Consider the following 14,868-nt stretch of genomic DNA (forward strand, 5'->3'; position numbering starts at 1 on the left):
TTCGGGCCAATTCAACGTAGATAGTCTTTTTCTTCCACCGTAGCTTCCTGTTACTTGCTTTCTTCCATTTTTTTTGGTCGTCAAACGCCGAACCTCATCTTCCAATGGTTTGTGAAGCTTGCCTAGTCTCCTTGACAAGGACTGTGGGGCTGTATGGTTGTCCCGCTCGATCGATCCACTGCCGTCTTCTGACATCTGTTGAAGGCTCCCAGACGAGACGACCTCACGGAAATGTTGGCTTTCTAAAATACGTATTTCGGGATCTTCGATAGTCGTTCGCACTCGACATTCCTCAGGAGTGTCTTTTAAATGCATAGCATTTTAGTAACTCACAATGTCACGCGGCGTTGGCGTGCCTTGTCGTAGTACAAGGCACGCCAAGGCCTTGTCGTAGTACGTAGTGCCTTGGCGTGCCTTGTCGTAGCTACAAAAGCGCACGCGACAGAAGAGTACGGCGACAAAACATCCCACCACAAAACAGCACACCGCACAGGCAGGGCACTGAAACGGTTGGGTGTGGTGGCGTAGCTATAGGTAGTCCGGCATAGTGCACTGGCGAGGCGGGCTCGGGCCGGGTAGCACGCATTTTCTCGGGCCCGGGCCGGGCTCGGGTTTGAACCAAAATTTTTTCGGGCTGTGCCAGCCCGAGCCGCCCGGGCCGCAAATGACAAATTGTTCTTAACAAAAAGACTTTTGTTGATCTTTCCGGTTAAGTGAGAAGAAAACGAAGTTAAGTGTAAATTCATTACGGCGCTGTTAAAAGTTATGATAAAATGACGATTGTGCTTAGAAAGCCTTTACATCAATAAAAAAATGTCTTGGACCCATCAGCATAGTGGGAGACAGTGGACCCGAAAACGACGGCACTCCAGCCACACAGTACAACATTATTGTCTTTTCACTTTGCTTTTCAAACAAAAATAAACAGAACAAACATCACTTGGACTGTGCACTATGCGCAGAGTTTGAAGGATCAATTTTAGAAGCAGAGCTCATGATTTCTTCGGGGAAGAATTTTTTTAAAACCATGATTAAAGGCAAGAAAGAACAGAAGCGCAGATAACATACTGCTGCCAACGTCGTACAGTCGTCCAGAAAAGGTAATCTCGTTGTAGAACACAAGGATCAAAGGTGGCATTGCCATTAAAAAAAAAAAGAAAACACCGCGGCGTCGGTCGGTGGAACTATTCCTGTTTTTGCCAGTTACTAAATACAATCGCTGGCTGCAGTAGTTCCACAGGCGTGTAATCGCAAAACGAGTACGTAAATATGTGTTTAAGAGATGCGGACATGATATTAAGGTAACAACTAGGCTGCCGATATTCCCGTACCAAAATTTTGTACCCTGCGTCGCAGAATTTAAACTACCAGCGCTCATTGCAGTTGACAAACAAGCGCTAACATTTGCCGCAACGATACAAATGGACAGCCTGTGCGCACAGTATCAGAATGTGATGCGCTGAACGAGAGCTTGTTTGTGCCTAATAATAGATCGCTGCTACGTGGACGCATGTTACACCGCTGGGAGAGCGGTTATGCTTCAAAGAACAGCCTTGCCGCATGACATTCGGAAAAGCGGAAGGATAAATTTTGGGCCGTCGCCGCTTCATAACCCGAGCCAGAGTGACCCTGCCCGAGCCAAGCTGCAGCATCGCCGGGCATGCACCGGTTTATGGGAAGCGCTCCAATGCGCTTGCGTCTACATAAACTTTACGGCTGCTGGCTGATTAAGTCTAGCGAGATGAACATTCACGCCATGCTGAGGGAAACTCAAAATTTCGCAAATTACCACAATAGCTGTTTGAGCGTAAACAAAAAGTACTATAAGGTCGGATGGACCAATCACAATATTTGATTCAAGTGACGTGTTTGGCACGACACTGCTGTCGGGGTCCTACACCGGAATGCAAAAGAAAACGGCTGCCCGACACAGACTCGCGTGTCGGACTGGCAAGTGGGACCAGACATGTCGGGTCCGACTTGCCGGACATAGAAGAAAGCACCTTTAAGGCGGCAGCTGGACACGGCTGAGCAGACAAACAACACCAGGGCGGAGTTGTCAGTCTTCAAAAGCAGAGCTGTTTAAGCTTGAGCTTGTTCCGTTGGTGTTAGCAAAAAATACCAAGAAAAATAACAACCTTGGCGCAAGGCGGCCGCACGACCTTCGCACAGCGGCTTTAGCAAAAAACTACGGAGCACACCTCAGCCTGCGCGTCGTGAAGAGCGCCCGGTGTCGTCCAGGCTTGCGCGTAGGTTTGCGCCACGTGAGGAGCTCCCGCCTTCGCCGCCGTGGCCTCTGGTGCGCCGATCGCTACAGGGCTTCCCCCCGTACAGCCAGAGGCCGTTGTGTTGCCCACGTGCCGTGTTTGGTGGGTTGAGGTGGGGCATTCGGTGGCGGAGTCGTCGAGACAGGATAGCCCTGCGTGGGTTGGAGGGAGTTCACGTTGACTCGGTCGGCGGCGACGACGTCTTGGCGGCGGTTAATGTCGAGGTTGACCGTCTTGGGTTGCCGCTCGCCGTACGAGGAACATGCACAGACTTGCTCTTTCTGCTCCCTCTGTCCTGTTTGAAGCGGAGTTCGTCCTGTTTGAAGAGGACGCGAAGGGGTCGTTTTCGAAACGGACACCACTCGGGAAGACGATCGCTTCACGCTTTTTTTTACTGCAGACCCGTATTCTTCTTTTTGGTTACGTATTTCATTTTTTTTATTCTGGCTTACCGCTCCAGCGCATTTGTACTGGCTGAGCCAAGTATGTAAATGGCTTTGTTCTTTTAGTCTCATCTATCTATTACTTCAGCCCATGTTCAATTTATACGTGGTTTACTGTTAGCGCGAAAGTGGCATTTGAAGCATTAATTGGCAATGAAACATTCGGACAATGAGGACGTGCTCAGCAAAGAATAGGTGATGAGCTCTCGCTGGTGGTGCGTCTTGTCTCCGTTGCAAAGTCACTGTAAAGCGTTTTCACAGGCTTTGAGTAAAACTTCAGAAGGCGCCGAACGAAGCGCAAGGTTTAGCTGCAACAAAAGACATGGTCGATATCTCTTTCTGAAGTAAGTTGACCGGAACATGTTGTGGGGGGTATACTTGACAACTCAACGCCAGAAAAATGCGCCTTTAGCAGTGTCTGTAGCGAGTTTGAAAAAAGTGCGAAATAACGTCAAACGTTTTTGAAGTAACAAACACAAAACAAAAGAAAACAAAAAGAGCGTCCATTGATGCGAGACGAACATGCCCATCCAGGTATGGTTTCAAAACTGCATGCAAGGCTTACAGCTTCCCTGATTTGCTCGCCAGCAAGACGCGGGTAATCTGCATTACGTATCAGCTGTGGGCATGCACTGGTACTCCTCCGTGATTGCATATTTTGCAGGTATACCTAAAGCGCGATGAAGTGACGGCGCCTTGTAGCCTGTTTAATGTGGTATGTATGCCGCGTTAGCCAGTGTTCTGCTCCCGATGCTAGCATCAAGAGTCAAGCCTTTGCGGCCAGATCTGCAGTATACCGCGCGCTAGCCTCCTCGGGCTCCTTGGATCTAATCTGCCATGACCGGCTCTTCGAGTTCGCTGTCACTTCTTGCGCCGTGCGTGAGGACAAACAGGTGCAGTGGCTGACATCCGTTCTTTCGCCCCAGGAACTCAACGTGCTGGGAAAATGCGAATAGCTCAGAAGGTAGCGTCTAAGTCTAATTATTCCCACCATCGGCCAACTACTCGCTCGCAAAGTTGAGCGTAGCTGTGTACGTCGAACGACAACGCCGACAAAGATGGCGCCAACTGTGTTCCTTCTGACAGCGTTCATTATTTCCGCCAAAACGTGCTCATCTGAAGAGTTGGCGCTAAAGGTGGCGTCACAAGCAACGCTTGTCACTGCGGCTAAGGCAGAAAAAATTTTAAAAAATCTCTGAAGCAACGCCTGATAAGAGCGTAAGGATGGCGGTTCATTAGACAGGCTCTTGCTTGCAGCGCGACAGAAATCACGATCTTTCTTGGCGGCAAAAACTGTTTCTATGGTCCCGTAACGAAGGCACTCACGCAACTTTAAGCGCACGCGCTTAACGACGGAAGCGGAGGGCGCGGCAAAGGCACGTCCAAAGGAAAACCGAGCTGCATGGTTACCGACGCGCAATAGAAAAAAATTGGTCGCCATCCCGCCCTGCGAAAGTGGACGTCCAGCAAAGCTGCTGTAAGCCACTGCAAATGGTGACGGAGGGCATGAAGTGTTCCTCGTCGTCTTGGCGGTCTTGTCGCTTGCGCTCGGGTAGTGTGACTAGGTAGGAGTACAGAGTATGGGCACTCTTTTCCTCTGTGGTTGCGTGCCGCCACCATGATTATTGGCCAGTTCGCATTACGTGAAATACACTGCGACGGTTCACGGGCGCCGCCATTTTGTTGTTTATGCGTTTTAGTCGGTCAACTGTGGTAGCCTTAGCTTGACCTCCCTGCTCCGCGGCTGCGCGCCACTGACGTCGTTCCGAATTCGGATCAAAGATAACGCGTGTCGCAGCATTTCAGCAGCAGTAGCGTGTCCAAAGATGCCGTTTTGCTGCATATTCGGTACTGTTGTTAACAAATGACCCGATCAAAGTTGAACGCTGACAGTTTAGTGTGACAACATGTACAGGAATGAATATACAGTTGTCAAGTGTAACGGTCAAAAAAGGTACAAAAGCCTGATAAGGTGACATCCCCCTTCCGTTTTGGCACTACTCTGCTGAAAATGGCCAGGCCTTTGTGACCATATAAAACAACAGAAAAATGTACGCAATTATACACATAGAAAATCAGCTACAAACAAGCAATAATAACAATAATTACTTCACAAGAAAAACACATCAGCTCTCAGTTTTCACGAAATAATATTAATTCAAGATTTCACAGTACGAAAGAACAAAAAAGCAGTTCTGAGTTTTCGTAAAGAAATAATAATTGCAATACGAGATTTCACAGAGAGAGAAAAAAATCAGCTCTAAGTTTTCAGAAGGAATAGAAACAATTACATTGCAAGTTGTTACTGTCGTTTGTGGTACGGGTCTGACTCGCATGATCCTCCTCACCCGGCTGCCGTGTAGACGGCGCCGGCGTGAGAGGCAGGCAAGAGACAAAGGCAACCGACGCCAACCTCCAAGGGGGTTTACTCCCAAAACCCTCCCCTTGCTGGCCCCCGTCTTATCGACGGGTCCCGCGTTGCTCGAGCGGCCGGAGTCATTCGACTCCGCCGCTAGCGGTGGACGATGGTCGGTCCAGGCTGGAGTGGAAGACGCCGGGTCGCTCCGCAGCCGCACGCCGTCTCGTCCTCGCTCGGAGCGGCCGCCCGCCGCCGCCGAGCGCCACAACCGAAGTCTTTTTTTCTCTCTCCGCAGCCGCCTCTCCGCCGAAGCGTCTCCGAGCTCCCCGTTCCCAAACGCGCCGGGGGCGCCATCTCGCTACGCGCAAGCGAACCCCTCTATTCTTGCGGTCTTGTTGCGCAATCCCGCGCCAGCCGCGCGGCCCTATGAGCGCTGCCGCGTACTGAGTCGGGATCGCGGGCAGCCACAATTCCCACACTCCTTCTCCCTAAATACTCCATGCCATTCGCTCTGAAATGGCACTGCGAAGCACAAGAGTCAATCCCAAAGCAATACGCCAACAAACGTCATCCCCATGCCAGTTCACCTCCAATGTTCGCCATATGATGCCGTATCCGCGAAGCTCGGTTTGATGAGCATGCCACGCGTTGCACTGGTCCGAGTCTCTCACAGTTGGGAAGCACGGCAGGTTGGCAGGTTCAGAAGAAGCCGGCAGCCGCAGCCGAAGAATGCGGAGGTCGCTTGCTGACGCGACCTCTGCTCCCTGTGCAAGGCGTTCTCATGGCGGGTCCCTCGGCCTCCTGGGTTCTGTGGCTGCTTCGGCGGCTGGTCCTCCCGAACGGCTGAATAGTTGGCCCGCAGAGCGCTGGCCCGGGGGGGTAGGGGGGGGGGGGGGGACGGCGGAGTAGCAACTGGCGACAGCTCAACACGCTGCGCTGGGTGCTACCTTCACTGGTCGGCCCCGCCGGGCGGTTCAGCTGATCCGTCCTCTCTGTCCATGGCGGTGGCGACTGGCAACTGGCGTGACTCCCGTTGCCGTCCATGCGCGGAGGGCTCCGCTCTCGTTCTTCAATGCGAGCGATTCCGATTCCTGAGGAAGGGAGCAGCGGATTTCCGCCTACTCCTGTCACTGGCGAGAAAGCCTACTCGGATGCAGCTCGTCTGACATAACACGGGTGGTGGCTTCAAAATACCCGTTCAAGTTTTCTTTGCCCGGGTGCGTTACTCGGCAAAGATGCGTTAGCGTCAAGCAGGCAGGGCTCCTACAACTCACTTGCAGCAATATCAGCCGCCGGCGCCAACTTCCATATTAGCGGCTTACTGGCGGGCGCTCCCCACGCGTTCTCAAACGCGTAACATTACCAGCTGCACTAGACCCAGCGCCCGCCGCTATCTTAGCGGCTTACGGGCGCCCACACACTCACTCCCACAGTAACGCTCGCCCACACACACGGACTATCCCCGATCGCAGCATTCAGACTGCCGTAACGCCAGCGCCCACCGCGTTACAAGCGGCCTACGGGCGCGGCTCTCCGGTGATAGTCGCCTGAGGTCCGTTTCTTACAAACACTGACGATCGCCTCCTGAAAATACGAGCCCCCTGCCGAGCCACGCGAAGCTCTTACTGCCTGAATGCAATCTCCGGCGGTACCTTCACCTTTCCGACAACGAGACGCTAGCACCCACTAGCGTGGAGACCATCACACCACCCGTAGCAAAAGGAAAAGGCTGACCTTCAACGTCCTCCTCGCTCTTCGTCAACGTAGCATCGGCCAAGTCGAAGAGCTGTAGTCGCGGGTTTATGGTGCGCTCTTGCGTACTCACAACCGCTGCATCATTGTAGGCAGGCGCCGCACCATTCGGTGCTTGGGGGGTCAATTCATCACTGCCGCCGGCGCGTGTGCGCGGGCACGGCGCGGCGGAGGAGCCGACCCGCCGCCATGTTAACAGTAGGCCTACGTGCCTCCAGCCTCCTCCCATCGCTCCGCTCGTTGGCGTTGCTTCCCATCTTGCCTGTATGCGCCTCAACTGCGTTTGCAGTCGAGGTCCCACGTTGGGGCGCCAAAGTGTGGTACGGGTCTGACTCGGATGATCCTCCTCACGCGGCTGCCGTGTAGGCGGCGCCGGCGTGAGAGGCAGTCAAGAGACAAAGGCAACCGACGGCAACCTCCAAGGGGGTTTATTCCCAAAACCCTCCCCTAGCTGACCCCGTCTTCTCGGTCATCGACGGGTCCCGCGTTGTCGAGCCGCCGGAGTCGCTCGACTCCGCCGCTACCGGTGGACGATGGTCGGTCCAGGCTCGAAGGGGAAGGCGCCGGGTCGCTCCGCCGCCGCACGCCGTCTTGTCCTCGCTCGGAGCGGCCGCCCGCCGCTGCCGAGCGCCGCAGCCGAAGTCCTCGCTCTCCGCCGAAGCGACTCCGAGCTCCCCGCTCTAACGCGCGCCGGTGGCGCCATCTCGCGACGCGCAAGCGAACCCCTCTATTCTTGCCGTCTTGTTGCGCACTCCCGCGCAAGCCGCGCGGCCCTCCGAGCGCTGCCGCGAACCGAGTCGGGATCGCGGGCAGCCACAATTCCGACAAGTTCTAAAAAGCACATGTCTAATTTCTTATGAATGCTTGTTCGTATGTAACATCTTGTGCCTTGGCTATAATTGCGGGGTGATTGTACCTGGTAGCTAAATTTCTTTTGACCGTAGTTCGTGCGAATTTTTGGTTTTGTGTATCTGATCTGCCTTAACTCGTATTCATGGCTTCTTGACGTGTGTTTTTTGTAAAAGTCATTAGGGTCCGTCCTTATTTGGTGACAGATAGCTCAAAAGAGGTTTTGTTGATAATGTTCGTAATTGTTAATATCTGATGTTTCTTAAATAATCGAGAACTCTGATTGATATAGGGTGCGTTTTCAATTACGCGTAAGACTTTTTTTGGAGGCGGTATAGGTCTCCTATGTTTGTTGTTCCTGTTGAGCCCCACACTAGAAGGCAGTAGTCAACGCGAGAATGGACTAGACTGTATAGGTCTCCTATGTTTGTTGTTCCTGTTGAGCCCCACACTAGAAGGCAGTAGTCAACGCGAGAATGGACTAGACTGTAGTACAGTTGCTTTTTTAACCAAGCTGGTAGTAAATATTTCATCTTATAAGTGATACCAATTGATAGGGGTATATCTTTTCGTATTTTATCAATATGAGGAGACCAACTTACATTTTCATTGAACACAATGCCAAGGAATTTGCGTGAACTAGAGTGTTCAATACATTCGCCTCTGAAATTGTGGAAAACCTGTTGCCCCAAAACATTCGTTGCGAGGTCGAAAAATGTATATATATATATATATATATATATATATATATATATATATATATATATATATATATATATATATATATATATATATATATATATATATATATATACGAAATGAGGGGCTCCGTGAAATAAGACAGAAAATAAGGAATGGCAGTCAAGAAAACCTCGGAAAGCAAAGGGGAGGTTGTGGTGGGTCATAGAAAGAGATGACGAATCATAGAAAATAGATGAAGAGATGAAGACGAGATGAAGAATTGAAGAGATGAAGAATACCCGAGAAAGTGTTGGGGAAACAGCCCCGCCGGTAGCGTAGTGGTTATCGCACCAGACCGGTATTCTGGAGGTCGTGGGTTCGGATCCCACCCGGCGGGCATTTTTTCACCACTTTCTTTTCCACTCAAAAAATTCTTCATCTCTTTCTATGACCCACCACAACCTCCCCTTTCTTTCCGAGGTTTTCTTGACTGCCATTCCTTATTTTCTGTCTTATTTCACGGAGCCCCTCATTTCCCATTTTCTGATTCGCTACATGCATAGCGAGGGCCTCTGTTCTGGCAGTCTTGGTGCCATAGGGAGCTTAAGAGGGTACACCGCTGGTCGACCACTCTCGACATATCGTAGACACTCGAGTCACGGCCCGGGGGTTAAAAAGAAGGTCCCCTTCACCCCGAGTAGTCCGAGTGGCGCTGGCTACCACCCCCAAGTGCAGGAAACAAAAATACCTTAACATAAATACCCGAGAAAGTGCTGGGGAAACAGCCCCGCCGGTAGCGTAGTGGTTATCGCACCAGACCGGTATTCTGGAGGACGTGGGTTCGGATCCCACCCGGCGGGCATTTTTTCACCACTTTCTTTTCCACTCAAAAAATTCTTCATGTCTTTCTATGACCGACCACAACCTCCCCTTTGCTTTCCGAGGTTTTCTTGACTGCCATTCCTTATTTTCTCTCTCTCTCTCTCTCTCTCTCTCTCTCTATATATATATATATATATATATATATATATATATACATATATATATACATATATATATATATATATATATATATATATATATATATATATATATATATATATATATATATATATATATATATATATATATATATATATATATATATATATATACACATATTGTTCTTCTTTTGTTTAAATCCAGTTGATTGGTACTAAGCCAAATCGACAAATTTTCAAGCCATAAATTTCCTTGTCTTTCAAACAGATCCAGATCTCTACCTGAAAAAAAAAGTTGTTTGTATGATCTGCATACAATATTATATCCATGGTTAAAAGCACGTTAACAATGTCATTTATATAAAATAAAAATATTAGCGGTCCGAGCATAGGTCCTTGTGGAACACCGTACCTAATTTGTCCAAAGCCGGACCTGGCCTGACCAATTTCGGCTTATTGAAGGCGACTATGTAAGTACCTCTTTATTAGACTGAGACAGGTACCCCTGGTTCCGTATTTCACAAGTTTTTGAAACAAAATGTCGTGTTACATTGAGAAACACTCCAATAGTAAACAATTTTTGTTCGAAGTTATCAATATTTTATTTTTTATATTTAGTAGTATTGCTATTTCAGTTTATTCTTGTTTTTGGGAGCGATACTGTTGGGTGATGATATGGTTAGTTTTACAGAAGCTTAAGATTCCAATATTGATTACCTGTTCTATTACTTTTAAAAGATAGGCAGAACTGAAATTGGTTAGTAATTGTTACTGTCATTTGGACCCCCACTTTTTAAAATTGCAGAAACTTTGGCAATTTGTAAAACATCAGGAAGATCAGGAGAATTTAGTATCAGATTGCATATATGTGAGAGTGGCTGGCTTATATATTGTGTGACTGCTTTTATTGGCTGTATCCGAAATTCATCAGCCTCACACGCCCGGCTGTTGTATAGTTTTTTAATTAGGCTGAATTTTAATTTTAATTTAAATAACTTTTAATCAATTTTAATTAATTTAATTAAGCTTCAGTAACGGGAAATAAAAATATTGAGCCTCCAGTACTCAGATGGAATACAATATATTTACTGGGATTAGCTGTGTGTGTATGACAGTAGCAGCACCCTCCGATTGTAAAAAGTGATTGTAAAACATATCCGCAAGAAAACTTCCCGTGCACTATTCTCCGTCAATAATAATCTTGGAAATAACTCGTCTCTCGCCGTTCGCCTTGAAGTTATTAACATTATTTCAGATTTTCTTGGGGTCGTTATAAATAGCTGCAAATTTATTTTCAATGTACACATTGCTCGCCTTTGTAATATCGGAATTTAATTTGTTCCTGACTTTTTAAACTGATTAAAAACATCATGATTTGTAGTCTTTATGAACGAAGCAAAGAGTTTATTTTTTTGTGATTCTTTTAGGAAGGGTATAGTCAATCCCAGGGTATAGTCAATCCATGGACTGGAACCCAGCAAAACTGGGTTCCAGTCGGTCACCGCCATTAATTTCTGAAATATAGTAGTATTATTATCATTTATTAATATTTGTATATTGGGTGTATTGGTTGCAGTTTGTTTGTGTAGACATGAAAATGGTGTGAGAAAGATGAAGATCGGCATATGATCACTAACATCTGAAACTAATACACCTGCTTGCAAACTGCTTGTTTCATAAGCCGTGAAACATAAATCAATCAATGTCGTAAATCAATCAACGGCCGTCACACGTGTCGGGATATTAATGATGTTTTCTACCCACAGGGAACAAAGATGTCCAGAAGATTTTGTGAAGAGGAGTCTCGGGATAATAAATCGACATTAAAATCACCAGTTACGATTATCGGCGTACGGAGAGATTCACAGTATCGCAAAACAACAAATATGAAGTAGTGAGAAAAATGTGAAAAGGAGTAATGGTTCCGGGTCTCACATTTCCGAATGCAGTACTCTGCTTCAAATAAGACGCTCTAGCAGGCCTTGCAGTGAACCAGAGAACGGTAGGCAGTTAGGCCTTAGGGGCGCATGGAAAAACAATTAACAAAGCAGTGCAGGGAGATATGAGATGGGTGTCGTTTGAAGTTCGAGCAGCTCAGAAGCTCAAGGTATGTCTTGAGGGGAGGTTGAGAGCAATGGATAAATGTTGGTAGATAGCTAAAGTTTTAGGTACTTATACTTGAAAAGCGTAGACACGCAGTGGTTAAGGAAGACTAGACGGCTAACGATGAAACACGGAAACAACAGTGGAGAATCCAAAACAGCCAAGGTAACCAAAGAAGAGTTAAGGCAGATTGAAACGAATAAATGGAGAGAAAAAATGGAGGCTAAAACTTCGTTATGGATGTACAGTGCTGAGAAGTGCAAAGAAAGTGCAGCTGATGTTTTATTATAACAATTTCCACTCGTAAAGCACTCTGTGGCTACGTAACGACATTCGTGAGATTTCATCTGCTGCCAGCCAGCGCCTAAGAAGGTGGCAGGTCTTTCGCAATGGTTCTTTTGATCCCTTGCAGTCGAAGTACGCGCGTGCCTAGGAAGTACTCTGGCCACAATGAAAATATCGCCGAACGTAAGCACCGCGCCACGAGAGAGCGCCGGATGCATTCGCTCACCCTTAAAATTATCCCCTTTTTTCTTTTCTGGTCTGTTTGGTGTCGCGTGCTCATGAGACATCCGGCACCGCGCACCTTCGCGCTGGTGGTTCCGAGTGCGCCGGGCTCACTGCTGTTGCACCACCGACGACTCGCGAAACGCGCTGCGTCGTTCTCGGCGTAAACAGGCGGCGAGAGCGAGAGACTGGGAAGAGTAGGAGGACAAGACATTTATCTCTTGCTCTGAACTGACCTCTTTCGCAGTGCAGGCACGTGCTCAACATTCGCTGGTGATTTCGGCTTTCAGAATTTCGGACGAATGCTTGCCGACCTCGTGACGCCACTGAGTCGTGGGGGTGTCCTCCGCCGCCCTCGCCGCTGTACGTGCTCCTCGGCTGGACCATTTTCTTTTGCGCTTAAGGCGTCTCATAATGTTCTGTTCTTGACATTTTATTATTATGCGCCGCTGTCTCCCCTCGGCTACCAGCGACGTCACCTTAGGGATTTTATTGTATAAAATAAAGCTGATGTATTATTCCTGCTCCATGCTTGGGATTTCCTGCCGTTTTCATTTTTAGCATTTTTTTTTACGTTTGTATATTTTATCTCACCATGCATTGCCCTTGCAATTATTTCAGTAGGTTTTAAAGCAAAGCTTTTTACCTCTACCCCCCAAGGGTTCTTTCGCGACCGTTGGTGTCACCAGAAAACTCCAGCGAACAAATAAAAGAATTTACTGGCACCGCGGGGAATCGAACCTGGAACCTGAAATAGACTAACAAAGCGAGAGCCCGTTGTCTTACCGATTTAGCTACGAGCCCACTTTTTTTTCTTTAATACATGGAAATTTTAGAGAGAAGTCAGCCAAGACAATTGACACACAATATAAACACTAACAGACAGCAAAGGGTAAGCACGTCAGTCTAACAAAGGTCGGCACCAATTCAAAACTCAGGCAAGCAAACGCACGCATCCAAAAGATGCAGCCACTCTGGTGGATCACTCTGCGCAACGTAAACGCTCCGTACCAACGCCGCCTGTTCCCGAAAAATGACCTTGGTCGGCCTAGGGGGTTCAGCATGCCGATCAGTCATGCGGCACTTCCACAAGCTAAACAAACCTAGGAGCACAAAAACGTCATACGGCACCTGATTAACGTCCTCAAATGGCAAGAAGCGAATGGTGTATGGGGTGATGTCAATGTCCTTTTTTAGTGTCCGTTGCAGAACGTCCCAGAAAAACACCGCGTCACGGCACAGCACCAAACAGTGGTCAATAGTTTCTGGTTGGTTGCACAAGCGGCAATTGTCTGACCAAGGGATCGACATTCCTTTGTCTCGCAGCCATGTTTTAACTGGAAGCGTTTGCGAATGGAGCTTAAAGAAAAACGTTTTCGCATTTGGCGGCACGCACATACGCTTGACACGGTCTAAAACATTATTCTATGGTCCCGCAAGTATGGCTGGCGATAAAGAGGCACGGGGAATAGATTATGAATTAAAGTGTTCGTCATAGCCGTCCTTGAAAGACTAAACAGGTACTCCAAAGAAAACCGCGCAGTAAGGAAATGAAAAGTATCTACAACTTCTTTTAGAAAACCCCATGGCGGCATTTGGTTCACCTCACCCGTAGAAACAAGGAGAAACGGCAAATGGTAACTTATGCGCTCTTGAATTACAGTACGTAAAAATGGATGCTCCGCTGACTTGTACAAGAAAAACCGAGACACAAGTTGGTGCACCAACAAATGCATTAACCCAACACCACCAGACCGTAAAGGAAGAAACAATTTATCTCTGCGCATTGGGTCCCATTCAGATCCCCAAACGAAGGTAGCAAACACTCTGTGTAGAGCCTGGACTTTCGCCCACGCACAGTGCAGTACCTGAAGCACATAAACAAGCTTTGCTACCAAGAAGACATTGCAGACTTGCGCACGGGCAAATACAGAAAGTTCTCGCCCCATCCATGCCTGCGAGGCACGCTTGACATGCGTGAGTGCTGAAGACCAGTGTGGTCCTGAGTTCCTTATTTGGTGCAAAGGCACGCCAAGGTACTCAAGCGGTGTGCCGTCCCAATTAATACCTGCAAATTTGGAAGGTTGGGTTCCCCACAGGCCAAGCCACAACCCCTTAGTTTTCTCCATATTCATGACCGCTCCAGACACGTCACAAAACTCCTTAGTCAATGCAAGGGCTTCGTGAACACTACGCTTGTCAACACAAAAATAGGCAATGTCATCAGCATACGCAAGAACTTTAACTTCACATGACGCTAACGAAAAACCACGCACTCTTTGGCTCTTTTGTATGCTAACGCAAAGAGGCTCTATGTACAGTGCAAACAGTAGCGGCGATAGAGGACAGCCCTGTCTAACAGACGATCTGATCTGAACTGGCTTCGAGAGGATGCGATTGACGACAAGTTGTGTAGTACAATTCTTGTAGCAAAGCTGAATGCCTCTATATAGCACGCGAAGACTAGGAAGACAAGTGATGCACTCACCAAGCACATCTACGGGTTTACCCCCTGCGTTCTCGCTGAATGCCACGTGAAAGCGTCACGCGACCACTCACGCACGTCTAGCGGCCCTGTGCGCACATTGGTCATGCGCTAAGAGTTACAAAAATAAAAGGAAGCTTACGTCAATGCATGGCATCTCACTTCTAGTACGCCAATGGGCTAAAGCCTGTGGCCTCCAGGGTTCACGTAAACAATCACAGCTCCTTGTCGTCCGCCACACGCCCAAACCAAGGAATACATTCAAATACTCCTTGATGGCCAGGCCATCACTCCAAGCCCAAGCATCAAGATCTTGGGCCTACATCTCGAGGCTAACACCAAGAGTGACGTCTCCTTGCAGCGCCTCAAAAACAGCATTAATCAAATCATAAACATGATCAGGCGAGTTGCCACCAAGAAGCGAGGCCTAGAGGAATCCGGT

General features: G+C 48.2%; 1 protein-coding gene across 1 annotated transcript in view; it reads left to right on the plus strand.

Annotated features, from left to right (window-relative positions):
• Positions 1-14,868, plus strand: part of LOC144178108 (atrial natriuretic peptide receptor 1-like) — a 267,231-nt gene that overhangs the window by 48,725 nt on the left and 203,638 nt on the right. The gene's annotated exons all lie outside the window — the stretch shown is intronic.

Source organism: Haemaphysalis longicornis, unplaced genomic scaffold, assembly GCF_048455015.1.
Source record: "Haemaphysalis longicornis isolate Haplotype H1 unplaced genomic scaffold, Haemaphysalis longicornis Haplotype H1 scaffold_4, whole genome shotgun sequence".
In the NCBI taxonomy this organism is placed as follows: domain Eukaryota; kingdom Metazoa; phylum Arthropoda; class Arachnida; order Ixodida; family Ixodidae; genus Haemaphysalis; species Haemaphysalis longicornis.